The following is a 16,448-nucleotide window of genomic DNA, read 5'->3' on the forward strand; positions in this document are numbered from 1 at the left end:
CCTTCCAGCTGTTCTCAAGGGCACATGTCGTTCTCCTATCTCCCGGTTACAGAGCCAGGGCCAGGGCTGCCCCAGGGCAAGGAGTCCTGGAGGACACTTGAAATAACTATGGCTGCTTGTTCTCAGAGCCGGCTCTCAATGAGCACAGGTGGCACAAGACAACTTATGGATGTAATTTATGTTACAAACTTTGTCTCAAAAAATAAGGTGGAGAGCAATGGATGAAGACACTCAGCTTCAGTCTGACCTCCACACAAATGCACACACACACACCAACATATTAGAAGAAAGTAGAAATTTGGTGAAAATGAACCAACCAAAATTTGCGAAGCTGACCAGGGATCCGTTAAAGTCACACAGTGTGTCTAATGCTCTGCAGCCCTGAGCTTAGCCAGAAGCAGCTGAGTGCTGGTATTAGCATTTCTGGCAGAGAAGAGTTACCGCAGAAACGGCCTGACCCATTAACAGAAGCGGTGACTCAGTTTCAGAGTGGAGAATTCCATGATATCAACAGCTCCTTCTTTTATCACATTCGTTTGACTATATTGACTTACATCGCTTTTGACTAATCTAATTTGTCAAATGGCCAGGAAATATATGAACGCATGTTTAGCATTGCCATCATGGCTCATGGGGTTAAATAATTAAACTTGTGGAAATGGCAATACTATCCTAAGCAATCTAAAGATTAATGCAATCCTCAGAAAATTCCCCAGAGGAATAGAACAAACAATCTTGAAATTCATACAGAAGCACCAAAGAACTCAGATAGACAAAGTAACCTTGGGCAAAGGGACAGTGTTGGAGGGATCACTATATCTGATATCAGGTTAGACTACAGAGCCACCCTCTCGGGAAGCTTGGTGTGCCTCGGGACAGGGCACAGCCTGGCCGCAACACCTGTACATGGCCCAGCTCTGCCACGCCTGAGTATTTACCCAAGGCCACCATGTCAATATATCCCAGAGATATTTGTTCACTGTGGCACTCTTCACAAGTCCTAGGTTATGAAATGAATCTAGGTGCTCAGCAACAGAAGGAATAGATAAGAAAAATTTGATACACAAACACACACACAAAAGAAGCTCCTTCAGTCATAATAAACCTTAGTCTTTTGCAAGAAAATACATGAAAAAATGTTCTCTCTCTGTAGCTTCTAGGGCTTATGTAGATATATAAAATCATGTATGAGTAACTGACAAGTGAAAATAAGTGATAATGAAATAAATGAACATACAACAAATGAAAATGCAAGCGAATCTGTCTAGAGAAGAAAGGAACTAACAACAAGGTGGGTGGGAGAAGGGGGAAAGAGGGTGTGTGTAAAGAGTGTACATGAACTTGTCACAACGCCATCCATACTACATACACAACAGGAAATTCAGACATAGCCATGAGCAAAGGATGGTAGGCATAAATGTTTCACTGGGTGCTGGAGAGAGATTGGAATTCCTTGCTGTAAACAGAAGTTTTACAGCGTTTGGTAGAAAAGACGATTATTTAATGTCTCTTACCACAGTAGCCTCTTAGGAGTCTCAGCACTCATATTTTTGTCTGTGAGCTCTATCTCACCAAGGAACACTGCCTGAAACACCCAGCTCAGATCCAAGGCCTCCGAAGCTTTTGAATGGTAGCGTTTTCACTGTATGTGCAAAGTACTGGCCTTCTATGAAAATAATGGTTTAATTGTGGAAAACACAGACAATATATCCTGTTGTGGAAGGACAGAAACGCCCAAAGGGCAGGGCTAAAAGTACTTACAGATTAGGATTGCTATGGAAGTTTTAATGAAGAATACACACTGTAGACTGAACCTGGGCAGAAACCACAGCAGGGAGGTGGGGGAGACAGAGACACACGGAAAAAGACACACAAAGATAGACATACACAGACTGACACGTATGCAGAGACAGAGAGAAAACAAAAAGAAAGAGAGAGAGAGAGAGAGAGAGAGAGAGGGACAAGGAGAGAGGGAGGCAGCGACAGAGAGAATGCATTACACCCCTGAGAAGAGAAGAAATGGGTCTTTCATAGCAGTTAAGAGAAGTTACCCATCTTTGCCTCATGGGATGTTTGTGTATAATTTCACGATACCATTCCTTCCTTAACAAACATTTCTCTGCTTGGCTATTCCCTGCCTATCTGATATTTCCACCAGGGTGTTTGGAAAGTTATTTATAACTTTCTTTGCTCTGTTATTATAGAAAACAGTCATAAAGTTGTTACCACGTTGGTATTTGGGAATAACCTAAATTTGTCATCATCTCTCAGAATGAATCATCTCTTGCTCCTTTTGAGGTGAAAGCTGTGAGGTTTGTTGTTGTTTTGTTTTTGTCAATAACTATGCTTCTGCAGACTTAATTGTTTATTTAAGAACAAATAAACATGTCTACCTTGGTACCTATTAGATCGTGGGTCCTACTGTCTCACAGGTAGGCTAGACCACACCATTCCTGCAACCCCCACCCCCTACACAAGAGCTGGCTACCTCATGTCTTTCTCTTCCCTACCTCTCACAAAGGGCTGGGTCCCCTCTCTTCCCCTGCCATCAGGGAATCAGGAGCAGCCTGACTGCAGGTAGACACTATAAGCTACTTGCTAATTAATCCTGCGGCATCACTGGACGGGTCCTCCGCACCCGTTCACGGACCTTTAAGAGCAGACACCATGCTTTGTCTGGTTGTCTTAGTTGCTTTTCTATTGCTGTGAAGAGACACTATGACCAAGGCAACTTACAAAAGAAGGCATCTAACTGGGGGCCTGCTCACAGTTCCAGAGGGGTAGCCCACGTCCACAGGCATTAGGCAGAAATGTAGCAGCAGCAGCAGGCAGGCAGGCAGGCAGGCAGGTGGGCGTGGCGCTGGATCAGTAGCTGAGACCTCACGTGTGATCCAGCTGGAAACAGAGAAAAAAAAGACCGGACATGGCATGGGCTTTTTAAACCTCAAAGCTCAGTGACACACTTCTCCAACAAGGCCACACCTCCTAACCCTTCCTGAAAACAATTCTAGAGCCCAAGCATTCAGATGTATGAGCCTGTCTGCGCCATGTTCATCCAAAGAACCACACTGGTGGAAGCGAAACAAAATCTGCTTTCTTCAGAGCTGCACCATAAGAGACAGCCAGCGCTGTCAATAACTAACCCAATAAAGCTCTCACTTGAAGGCTGTTCCTCTCAATGCTTCTCTCTGGAATATACCACGTCTCATCTCCATCCCTACAGGGGAAAAAAATCTAGCAGTTTGTGAATTTACTAATGCTAAACGTGGGGTCTGAGGCGATAACCGAGTCAGGGAAGAGCCTGCAGGATAGGCACTAGTTTGCACGCCGTGAAGCCCGGTAGAACACCAGGCCTGGTGGCCTGCGCTGCGACCTCCGTGCTGCAGCTGTCAGGGAAGGGTAGATCCCTGAAGTTAACTAGCAAGCTAGCCTACTGCACTCAACCAGCTTCAGATCCAGGGAGAGACCGTGTCAAAAAATGAACACGGAGAGCAGTTGAGCACAGATCCCTAAAGCCAACGCCTGGCCTCCGTAAGCCTGCCCACTGTATGCACACCGGCATGCATACAGTATGATTAACAAGCATGTGCATGTATACACACACGCGCGCACACACTACACACTACACACAAATACAAGAAATGCTGCTAAAATTAAATGTATCCAGAATTTTTGAGTGTTTATGATTTTTTTATCACTACATATTTGATTTATAAACCTATTTTGTACACTTATATACATGCAGACATATAAAATTTTCTTGAGTGGCAAGGGTCCCCAGTAGAAAACTTAAGAAGACCTGGTTTAAGTTGAGTACATCCATTGATTTGTGAGGTTCATTGATTTTACTCCTGTTATATTTATTCTTCCATGGAGTCATCTAGTAAGTTTAAACATTGTTCACTTTATTTCTAAGGTCTATCTTTTCCATTTTCTCCTGTTCCTTTGCTAAGATTTTCTGTTTTCACTCGTTTCAGAGTTGTTCACAGGAAACACATGAACACACACCTTGCTTTCTACTCAATTCCTGGCTTGCAGCTTCTCCCTAAGGCACTCGGGGGCTTCCCTAAGGTCCTCAACTGTAAGAGGACATCTGTTTCCATCCCTCAGACAGACCTGGGAAGTACCAGGTAGAGATAAAGGAAGTCTTTTGATAATAACAGAAAAACCCTTTCCACAGAATATGAGTTTATATAAGTGAGATAAGTTCTGGAAAGTTTCTAAATAACCACTGGTGGGAAAGATCGTTGCTAGGGAAACCAGCCAGGAGATTAGAGGTTTGAAATGCAAAGCCCTATGCCCTGCTCCTGGAAGGGATAAAGGGCTGCAAGTTCAGCTGATCTGCAAAGGTCAGCCATCTCATCAACCTTGTCTGTGTGGTGAAGCCCCATAAGAAGGAACAGGTTAGAAGACGATTCCAGAGAGCTAATATTTGATGTTCCTGGAGAGTGAGTTAAAAATAACCATCTCAGTGTTGCGCAAAGGAACACACAAAGCAAGAGTACCTCAGCAGGGCAATTCCCACTTTGCAAAAGAGGCGAGTGTGCTGGGTTCCTAACCTGGCTGGCTGTGCACACTGAGGTTAACCTGGCTCCTGATGTAGGCGGTGGCCGAGTCTCCTCCCCCCGGCTCAGCTTCGCTCTCTGATGTCACTGGCTAACAAGGGGAAAGGAGGACGCTCAGGAAATGGGAGCTCTTCCTGGGATAACTACTTTGACTAAACAATAGCAACACCCTGTTTCTCACAAGTGGGGTGTTGAGAACACATCAATGTTCTGTGGCCCCATCTTCCCACGTGGGTAGGCACATCTCTTTCATTGGTTCCTCATCCTTTGTACAGCTTTTATACTAAGTGATATGGAAAGTACAGTCTTGGGTTCTGTGAGCCACTCTAACAAAGTAATGGGCCCAGTGTGTGTGTGTGTGTGTGTATGTGTGTGTGTGTGTGTTTCTGAGTGTGAGAGGTTCCTAGGCTTCTATCTTCTGGAATCCAGACACCCAAGGAGCTTGTTTTACAGTGATAGGAAGTGAGATAGGGCTGTTCAAACCTAGCAATGGTTACAGAGATAGATCCAACACGAAGGCAGACACATAAGGCTCTGCTCTCAGTTGCCTTGTAGACCCCAGTGAGGAGCCGACGTCTTTCAGTAAAATCAGCGCCTGTTTCAAACCCTCAGTCTGTGGGTCTGATGCAGTCTTCAAGCAGAGAGCCTCAGAACTGTGAATGGGAGTTCTTTTGAACTGTTTATTTGGTCTGTTTGAGGAAAGCCGTGTACACACTTGTTGTCAGAAGTACTGTGCTAACAACACTGTAACTGTCCTAACAAGAATGGAGGTTTCCCGTTCCATGAACCAGATTATGCCTCTGGGGCCCCAGGAGGCCCAGTTCTGCAGCCACCATCATTCCAGCCTTCTGGCCTTCATAACTGGGAAGGTATGAACTTTTGTTGCTTTAGTCAGATTAGTTTGTGGAACTTGCATTGACCCTAGAGAACTAGCAAAGTTGGGAACTAGTGGCCTAGACATGGGGGATTTAAGGAGCAGGAGACATGGATTCTGTGCATCACAAGGTCAAAACCAGGTCCCACTGTTTGGGCACATGCTTTTATAGGGCAGGAGAAAAAGAAAAGGGAAAACATGGGGACCTAGGAAGGAAAGGAATCCCTGGTTCCAGAGTCTGGTTGAAGATTCTCACCAGCTGAGAATTCCAACACAACTAAGAAAAATTGCTTAAAGCCTCTACCCCCCCCCCCGCACCCCCGCTGATGTAAACCTATAATTTTCGGAATCTAGCCAGGAACTCCATTTATACTAAAAGACTTGCCTTAACCTCCTCGCACAACCCCAGTGGCTCCTGGTTTTACTACATGCAATTATAATTCCATTCAAGGCACTTCTGGAGCAATCCCATAAACTCACTTATCAAAGAGAGGGCCAGCGAAGCTTCTTATAAACCCTCTGTGATGCAACGCGAGAGCCAGTAAAACAGAATATGGCTGACACTAAGACACTTAACTGTGACTCCCTTGAGAAGCCCACACCCACACTGGTGCACCTTATTTTCTCCCTCACTCTCCTAGCAGTTTATGCTGAAGTGTCTTTTAATAAAACGTGACATGTCTTTGAGAAGCACACACCCATGTTCTCAAGTGTCCTAGTAACTTTTCTATTGCTGAAAAGAGACACCATGACCGAGGTAATTTATAAAAGAAAGCATTCAACTGGGGGCTTGCTTGTAGCTTCAGAGGGATAGTTCATGATCATTATGCCGGTGAGTGTGACAGCAGGGAGGCAGGCCTGGTGCTGAGGCGGTAACTGACAGCTTACATTTCATCTGCATGTTGGGGAGGAGAGGGTGGAGGGAGGGAGAGAGACTGTGCCTGGTGTGGGCTTTTGGAACCTCAAAACCCGTCTTCAATGACACATCTAGTCCCACAAGCCCACACCTCCTAATCCTTCTCAAAACAGTTCTACCAACAGGAGACCAAATATTCAAACATATGAACCCATGAGGGCCATTCTCATTCAGACCACAATTGGTGTGCTTTTATAGATCCCCAATATCTTCCTATTTTTAATAAACCCCAACTCTTCATACTGCTAGTCTTGAAATTCTTTTCTGCATTCAAGACAAAGATCTCATTTTACCTGAAATGAAATCCCTAAAGTATTAAGGGAAGTCTTCAGGCCACCGAAGGTGACACTGGAGCTGTGCTTGCTACCTTGATAAAGTCTCTTTTGGGAGCTCATTCGGGATCTCCCTGAAGCAATGTTGGTGAGTTTTATAAACTGTTGCTTAGCTGGTCTACTCTGATTTGAACTTGAATGCAATCATCTTATCATTGTTTCTGTTTTCTGGATAGAAAACCATTGTATGTTTAATGAGTGCCACTGACACCAAAGATTTTAATCACTTAGAGTCAACCATATTGCATTCCTGGGTTAGATGGAACAATAAATGGGTTGTCCAGGAAGACATTACCATAAGACTGACACACTGATGTTCTAAACTACCCTGGCTTCCAAGGGAGCCACCTTGAGACCCTGTCAACATGAATGAAATTTGCCATGGCATCTGGATAAGCTAACATTACTAACAGACTGGTATTAGCTGTGGTGAGAATTTTGGTTTCTTTAAAAACACAAATATTTTAAGAGTATGTTTCTGTTTGAATCCTGGGTGTGGGGATATGGGCTGCTTTGCAGCAGCTGAGTATGATTTGCCTAGTGCTCTAGCAGAGGTGTGACTTTGCCAGCTGCAGAGAATTTCTGCAAGTGTATAACATTTGGAATTCTGGGCACCTTTCAGAGGGTAGATAAATGCCGGGACCCTGAGAGGCATGGGGTGGGGGGGTTGATGGTTGGTTGTTGGTTGCTGTTGGTTCCATTTGTTAAGTAGTCGCGCACAAAGAAGAAATGAGAAGAAAAATAAATTAGATATCCTGATGGTGAAGATCATACTTGCCCCAAGGAACTCCATGCCCTTAATCAGCAGGAAGTAGCCTAATGATAATGTTACCTCTTACCAGCTTCTGACTTCGTTCAGGGATCTCTTTCCTTTCTTCTCTCTCCTTTTTTCTTTACTAGCTAGTGTTAGGGGGCCAAAAAAGAAGAAGAAAAGGTGTGGGAAAGTGTGAAAGAAAGAAGAACTCACAAAGTAGCAAACACTGATTACAATTACCTGCTTCCATATATTTTCTTGGTCCTAAAATATTAAATGTGCTACCCACATCTGAGGCTGTTTCTTCTTTAGCTGCTCCATGGCAAGCTAACAGCTTTCGGCAAAGAGAAGTGCTCCCCCAAGACTGTTCTCCTAGTTTGTTTTGACAGCTCCCTCGGAGAGTCTAATCTCTGTCTTTAATTCTGGATTCTCCTAGATGGTGTTTTGCCAAAGGATCATCCATAATAGTCACAACCAAAGTAGGAGAATATAGGTTCCACATGTTTTCACTTCATGAAAAGCTCGAAGCACAGCTGGTCTGTGTAGTTAACTATATATTTGCTGTAAACAGTACAGCCCAGTCTCTAGGGATCCACTGGAACTGTGGCGATATTCACTGATGAGCAAGTGGCTGTAAGAGACAGTCAGGAGTGGAAAGTGTCATGAGGATCCCAAGTCTGTACCGTACTTATTTCATCTCTTCCCTTTTTTCCTTTAAGCATTTTAAAAGGTTTATCTATTTTATTTTGTAAGTGTGAGTATTCAGCTCACACGTATGTCTGTGCACCGTGTGCATGCCTGCTGTTTTTGGAGGTCAGAAGATGGTGTCAGAGCCCCTAGAACTGGAGTGACGGACCGTCATGAGCCACAAATCATTTTGTTAAGGATTTAAATCCATTTGTAACAAACATTTTGAAGCTATTATTGAAAATAACTCCCTTCTCATTTGGACTCATGGGGTAACCAAAGCAGGATAAAGCAATCACATCTCTGTCTTTACTTTGTGTCTGTAGGTGAGCATATTCATCACTCAGGGAGAGCTGGAAAATTATATAGAAAACGTACACGAGTTACATAATGATAACTCATCTTCCTGGTCTTTGGATTTCAGCAACAGCAGAGCTGAGCAGGACCAGCCCTCCCATGGAGGCTGAGTCCTGTAGCGTGAGTCATCATCTCCCGAGAATAAATCCATATCAGCAGGCGATAGAGACTTCTCTGGACCGTCTTCGAGAACCAGAATTGAGATAATGATCAACCAATTAACATTTGACTCTATTTAATTACACATACCTCTTGTCTTCTATTTTAATTTTCTCCATTGAAATTTAAAGCTCATGTTAGTGCCTCAAAGATAGAACTGGGACCACCAGACTCCTCTATTTGCTACCCTAATATGTCCACATTGACCAAATCTCCTCTGTCCTTTGCCATTATTTTGTCTCTTTTACTGTTATATCAAGACAGATGTCAACTTGAGCCTGTTAGGGGCTATTGGAAGTAGAGCTTTCCCCTTAAAACATCAGTTACACTGTGAACTAAAAAGAAGTTAGGCTAATCTAGCAACATGAGCATTCATTTATAAGCCAATTTGATACCCTGTAAACAACATAAACACATGTAAACACATGTAAATGTGCATGATACATCTGCATGATATTCTGTTTGGTTTTTGGCAACATAACACAAATCTAGACATGTCTGGGAAGAGGGAATCTCAACTGAGGAATATTCTCCAATAAGTTTCATGTAACCAATTCTGCAGGACATTTTATTATTATTATTAATGATTGCCATGTTAGGGCCCAGTTCACTTGGACAGTGCAAACTCTGGGCAGGTGGTCCTGGCTTGTATAAGAAAGCGGCTGAACATGTCATGAGGAGCAAGCCAGTGAGCAGCACTCCTGCATGAATTCTGTTTCAGTTCCTGCCTCTAGGTCCCTGCCTTGGGTGCCTGTCCTGACTTCCCTCAGTAATGGACTTTTACCTGAAAGTCTAAGAGGAGATAAACTTTCCTTCTAAGATGCTTTTGGTCATGGTGTTTATCACAGTAATTAACAACCTAAGACAGAAATTGGTGCCAGAAGTGGGGGTTAATGTAACAAACCTGGCTAGGACACATAGTCATACATAAAGATAAATTTAAAACAAACCAAATATTTTTTGGTTTTCATTTAAATTTCTCAGTTGAAAGTTTTATGTTAGACTATTGATCTGATTATTTTTTATAGCACAAAGCAATCACTGCTAAGTCTATTCTTCTAAAATTATGACTTAAAAATAATGTAGAAAATGTACATCTTAAAGGCTCAGAGAACGATCTAAAAAGCAAAAAGATTGTGATATGAAGGTAGTCTAAACAAATTTACGTGGTGTTGCTGAGAATACCCCAAAGTCTAAGGAACTCTTGCTGTCAGGTCCAGCCTTGGAAACTGCTCATATATGTGGCAGAGAGGCAAAGCATCGTTACATTGGGAGGGCCTGTCTGGAGGTACCAGCCAGCCTCTGTAGCCAAGAGAGCCAGGACACTCATAAACTCCAATAGCCTATGACAGCCTTTGGAGGCTGCAGACAGAGATCGGTGAACTCTTTCAAGCCTATCTCATGCAGAAACAGAAAATGGGTTTAGCAAAGGTAAACACCATCCTATTGTCTTAAATATGTATTAAAAAAATTAAGGTAGTCGTTACTCCTGTTGGCTGCACAGTAGATAGTTAGCACTCTGGTCCCTCAGCCTTTGGAGAGAGAGGATGAAGTCCACAGTCCCCAAAGTCTTAGGGGCCTGTCTGCTTTGCTTCTGTCGTGGCTGGCAGGGAAAGTGAACCACCACATTCCTAGCCTACTACAAAGGACAGCCACACTCTAGGAAAGACCAGTTGCTAATTAGATCTTACACCAGTGCTTCCCTGGCAAGGATGTAAGTATTCTTTGAGGTTTGCTGATGGCTCCTAGGATGGATGAAGACCTGTGTCACCCGGACTAAAATAACTCAAGTTATTCTGCAGTGAATCTGTCTGTTCTGTGTAAGCTTGAAGAACTGATAGAAGATGGGTCTCTAGTCTTCATCAACTTGTAAGAAGAAGAAGAGACCTAAGTCTCAGAGGGGGAAACTGAGGCAGGGTGGAAAGGGAATGTTACAGGAGTATAGGAAGGAAATGAACCCCTAGAGAGGCTCCAGCGTCTGCCTGAAGAGTCTCACCAGCTGAGAATTCCAACACGACTAATTGCCTGATGTCCTCCCTCTGCTGATATGCACTTACCATTTTCTAGGTGCCTCGCCAGAAATCCCATTTACATGGAAAGATAATGTTCATACCTTGTACAAGCCTATAATCTTGCTCAGCAAAAGAAGAGAGAATGGGAAAAAGTTTCTTAGACTCTGAGATGTAATTTGAGCACCACCGGAAAGCATGCGGCTGATGCTAAGACACCCAATTATTACCCTCACTCGAGAAACCTGTAACCACATTTGGGTTTGTATTATTTTTCCTTGAATACCTGTCCTTCTCTTACCTAACCCCCCTGCTACAGTTAAAGGTGTCTTTTTGCTAAACTGCAACTGCTCTTTGAGATGAACGCATATATGCTCCCGGGAGAGCTTTTACTCTCTTCTCACCTTTCCCTCTTCCCACCTTATCTCTTTCTGCACATGTCCTTGTGAGCGAGTGACACAACGCCTCTGCAGCCATCAGACCACAGTCTTGGGCTCAGTCCTCACTCTCTCTTGCGCACTGCTAGGCTAACCAGCTGGAAAACTTCCAGAGTACGGGTTCACAGCCTGTGGGTTGCAACCCCTTTGGCAAACCTCTGTCTCCAAAAATATTTGCATTACAATTCACAACAGTAGCAGAATTACAGTTACGAAGCAGCAACAAAAATAATTTCAAGGTTGGGGTCACCACAACAGGAGAAACTGTGTTAAGGACCACGGGAAGGTCGAGAAGCACTGTTCTAGACACTCCCCTGTCTCCTGCCTCCCGTTCCCTGGTGAGGCAGCGTGGCTCTAGACTGTTGATCACATCTTGCTTTGCACAGATTCCAGGTCTTCCCATCTGTCCAGCAAGCGCTGAACCATGTCCTCAGCCCTTCCTATCTTTAATAAATCTCAACTCTAGGCCCTACAGGCTAGTCTTGAAATCCTTTTCTGCAACCAGGGATCAAATTTTACCTAAGTTAAGGTCTATGAAGTGTTACAGGGACTACAGGCCCTGAAGGTGACGGTGTGAAACTACGCCTCTGCCTCCGCTACCCTGGCCATTACAGGCGTGTGATAGAGTAAGTGCCTGATATGCTCAGACAAGCACATTCCCCTATTTTGTTCCAGCCCTACCATTACAGCTTGACACCCCCTGAAAACAAAACAAAACAAAAACTAACAGTTAAGAAATGAGGGAAGTATTCTCCTATGCTAAACCTTACTTCCCCCTGCCCCTTCTTTCACATTTTCATTTTGAATTCCTTCTCATTTTAGAAACTGATTCTCTTGGAGATGTGGTGACCACCCAGGGCCAATCTGCCGGCAGCGAGGGGAGTCACACAGCTATATTACAATCTCCAATTTAAAGATTCATTTGGGTTAATCATCAAAATCCCCACAGACGCTACAGCAGCACGCTTCCTGCCGTTGCCTTGGTAGGGAAATATTCAAGGACTCGGTCTCTACTTTACTATAGACATTTTACCTGTAACTTAGAGCTCGGTCGGGGCTACCTGATGGCCTCCGAGCTGGTAGCTGTGGTGGACGGACACTGGGGAATCATTTCTCATGTGAACTATTCCGGTGGGCTGCAGCGATCCCCACAAACCACCAAGAACAGCACGGTCCCTTTCTGATTAGAAATCAGAGCCCACTTCTGCCAGCACGGATTCAAGGAGCCCTTTCTTTGATGTTTGGGGCCCCAGAGGCTCCCGGGAAGGAGGACAACCCTAGTACTGGTTGAACCTTTCGTCCTATGTAATGGTTTCCTTGAGCCCGGTCAATCCAGAGCAAGCAGCCCAGGTTCCCTCTGCACTGTGATCTCCTGCCAAAAATTAATCCCACAGGCTGCATTCTGAACGACGTCCCCTTTCCAACCGCACCTCAGGCAGTTTGAAGGTACTTGAAAGGTAGTGGGGGACAGTGACCTTCCTAAGCCGCCTGGCCGCCGTGGAAACTACTGTGCCAGGGATAACCGGAAGTCTAAAGTCTAGCTTTGGTGCTCTATCATGATTAAGCAGAACTAGAGCTGTCCCTTGATCCTCCCACTGCTTTGCATTATTAGAGCAGGTGGTTCAACCACAAGGCTGGGATACTTTGAATGAAGGGAAATGGTCATGTGTTGTATGCGTCACCGCCCCCCCCCCCCTCTTTTTTTCTTTTCTTTTTTGGCTCTCACTGCCGTGGTACGATAGTTTGAAAACCAGGGCAAGACTTCCGGAGAGAGAATGAGATCATCTTCCCAGAGAAAATGCTCAGCAAGTGCCCCCTGGCGGTTGGCTCTTAAATTTTATTCCTCCTTGACAATTGTGTGGGTACAAAGTGTCTGACAGCGTTATGCTAAGGAAAGAAAGCTTTCTGCAGAGGGGAGGCTCCGTTTGTTCTCAAACGACAGTTGCTGTTCATATGTCACCAAAGAGACTCCTGGCTTTTCCCCTCCCGGAACAGCTAGCTGCTCTTTTTGGGCCAGGCTCCATCCTTCCCTATTTATCACGGGCCCCCAATCTTTGTAAGTGTGGGGGCTTTGGATGATATAATTCTGCCTACTACTCTTTGAGGGGCCTAAATTACCCCGAGTTGAGGGATATTTGGAACAAGAAGGTTGCTTAGACCCCAACATAGACATTTTAAATCCTTGTCACCAAATTTTACTAATACTGACCTGGGCAGGTATGGCACCCCACCAGAGTCCCCACGCCCACGGCTCCCCCAGACCCTGTATCCATCCTTAAAACAGCGCTAGCATGCCACTCATCCAAATACCTCCCAAGCTGCCCTGTTTTCCAGATAAAAAAATCCAGACTCTATCTGGCCTTTCAAACTGGCCCTTTCTCTCTCACCTCCCTGAGAAGAGACCAAACCTTTACCAATGTCTTTTCCACTGAGCCTTTCTTTGAAAACTCATGTTGCTTTCCCTGAAGTCAGATGAGACATGTTGGTTGCACATGTCTAAGTGCTGTTCACCTTCTCGATCCAGAGAGGCCTCTGAGCCATCAGCATTGTTCCCCACCCCCAACAACCCTGGTAGCTGCCCGCCCCTCACTGCCCTGCTTCCCTAAAGGTCTCCTTGCCGGGCCTCCTGCTCCACACCTCTCTCTGCTGGGCCTCGGCATCTGCTCTCCCCTTGCCTCTCCAGCTCCCGTTTACTTGCCTTGAGATTTATGACAATCACAAGGCCTCCAGCCTCTGGCCTCTGTGCTGGTGCCAGGCATTGCAATAGGGCTTACAAACAGCTTTATTTAATTCTCATAATTGCCTTATGTGGGAGGTTCTTTTACTACCCGCACTTTAGGGACTTAAGAACTGAGGCCCAGAGAGACTCAGCAACCTACTCAGCACCACATGGCTGAGCTGGCAGAGAAGAGCAGGCCTTGAGCTTGGGTCTAGTATAGCCAATAGTTAATTACCACCACGGAAATAGGTATGGCACTTTTCTACCTGCCCATCTCTCTGCTTGTCACTTTCTCTCCCCTTCAGCCTTACAGTTTTGTTTTCTTCCCTGTCTGAGCACACCTCCCCAAAGCTCAGCCTCCACTCTGACACTCTCATACTCTGAACATGCCCTCCCCGTGTAGCTCTCCTGGGGGCCATCTCCTCTTTTATAGGCCCCCTGCCTCTTCCATCTTGCGCAAGGGCCTAGGTTACTTGGCTGCCACCCCTCCTCCAGTCACTTAGATGCGGGCCTCTCTCTCCTCTGTTTCTTCTCCTTTATCTGCCCACACACCTGTCTGAGCCCTGGTGTCATTCCCTCTCTATAGACTCCTCTGGCATGGTCATCACTCTACATCTCTCCAGGGGACATATTATCCTAGCTCTATTTATCTTCCCACAAGCTGGTGGGTAATTGCTCGTGAGCCAGAGTTCATATGAGATAGATGAAGCTTCACTCCACACAACACTAAATCTTGAGCGTTTTGCCCGCTTAGGTCTCGTAGCTCCCTTAGGGGGTTAGCTACTCTTATTTTCCCATTTTGCAGATGGGAAACTGAGTCTCAATGATAACTTGCCACTTACTGTATTTGAATAATTCAGGCTGTCCAGTTCCAGAATCCCTGGACATAACCACTGCTCTACAGTGTCTCATGTGACTCTTCCTGTTCAACACCATTTGGTGGCTATCACCTAGCACAAATTACCTCAAAGGACCCTAGAATCCTGTGTCGATTTATACACCTGACATCAGGCGTTGCTACTGTCCTTCCTGTACCTAAGCTTCAAGCAAACTGCCCTCTCTTTTGCCCAGAACACATCTTAAGAGTTCCTGCCTTTGGCTTTTGCTGGCACTGCCCCTGTGCCGAGGATGCCAATCTGCTCATCATGCATAGAGGCTTGACTCAAATGTCCCAGCCTCAATTAAAATGTCTAGTTTCTTCCTCAGCCAGGCAGGGCGTTTCTCCCTTCCTTCCTGAATTCTCCTGCCCCACCTAAGGCCTCAGTAAATCATTTTAATAGGCCTACTGATGGTTGCTTCCTTCTCTGCTTAAATTCTGCTGTAGCTATGGATAAGCACCTTTCCCAGCTCTCTGCACTTCAGGAGCCCAAACAGCCCTGCCCAAGGAACGGGACAAATGGCTGCTAGGGTTGGTGTTAAGAATATTGTCTGTTCAGCTGGGCGTGGTGGCACATACATGGCTTTAATCCCAGCACTCAGGAGACAGAGGCAGGTGGACCTCAGAGTCCGAGGCCAACTTGGTTTACAGAGACAGTTCCAGGACAGCTACATAGAAAAACCCTGTCTCAAAAAAAAAAAAAAAAAAAAAAAAAAAAAAAAAAAAAAAAGTTGTCTGGTGTCTGGTATCACTTCACACTCACCAAAAACCTAACAAATGCTGGCATTGCCGGGGCGGTGGGAACTGGACCACTTCCCCTCTGTTTCTGCAGGTATACCAGAAATAAGTAAAGCAGTTCCCCAAAACACCGAACAGAGAAGGACTGCAGACACAGAAACAAGCCTCCTTCTGGATACACAGTCAAAAATATGTAGAGCAGTGACTTAGAGGGAAATTTTTACAGCCATGTTTACAGCAGCATTATTCAGAGTAACCAAAGGTGAAAATAGCCCAAGGGTCTGTCACTAGATGGATGTAATAAAGTGTGGTGTATATGACAATGAAATATTAGTCAGCCTTAAAAATGAGGAAGATGCTAACCAGCGGCCGCAGCTTGGATGAAGTGGGGGATGTTATTCTAAGTGGTGTCAGTCTGCCCAGTTAGGCCAGATGATTCCCGGATACAGGATGTCCAGAGGGGTCAGGTACAGAGGAGCAGAATGTTGCCAAGGTGCTAGATGGAGGGGACAGTTTGGAGCTGTGGTTTATTGAGTACAGCGTTAATTCAGGGAGATGGGCAAGGTCTGGTGACATCAGTGTAACTATGGCTGGACATAGCTCACCGGACTGCGCATGCGGAGACTGTCAGAATGGCCACTTACTCTCTGAGAATGTGCCACAGTTATCTTGGGGCAGGGAAGACTGGGGAAGAGAGGGCTCCTGGGAATATGGAGTCTCTGAAAATGTCTCAAGGTCCAGGGTGGCCATGAAGGGGCCAGGCCACACCTGTGGATCAGGCTCGGTTGTTACAGATGACAGTGAAGTGGGACCGGGCTGGAATCTTGATTCTGTCCCTTCCTCACTTTGGAGCTGTGGGCAGATCATTGAACTTTTCTGTGCCCTTCTGTTGGAGTCCCTGGGAACCAGGGCCCATGTTACAGGAAGGTCTTAATAGGTGTTGGCTGTCACCCTCTCAGCACATCCAGCACAGCGGAGCGCGGATCAGGTGGTCTGGGCTCCCTGATGGAGAGACCCGGTACGC

The sequence above is a fragment of the Meriones unguiculatus genome, chromosome 18 (assembly GCF_030254825.1).
Source record: "Meriones unguiculatus strain TT.TT164.6M chromosome 18, Bangor_MerUng_6.1, whole genome shotgun sequence".
Classification (NCBI taxonomy): domain Eukaryota; kingdom Metazoa; phylum Chordata; class Mammalia; order Rodentia; family Muridae; genus Meriones; species Meriones unguiculatus.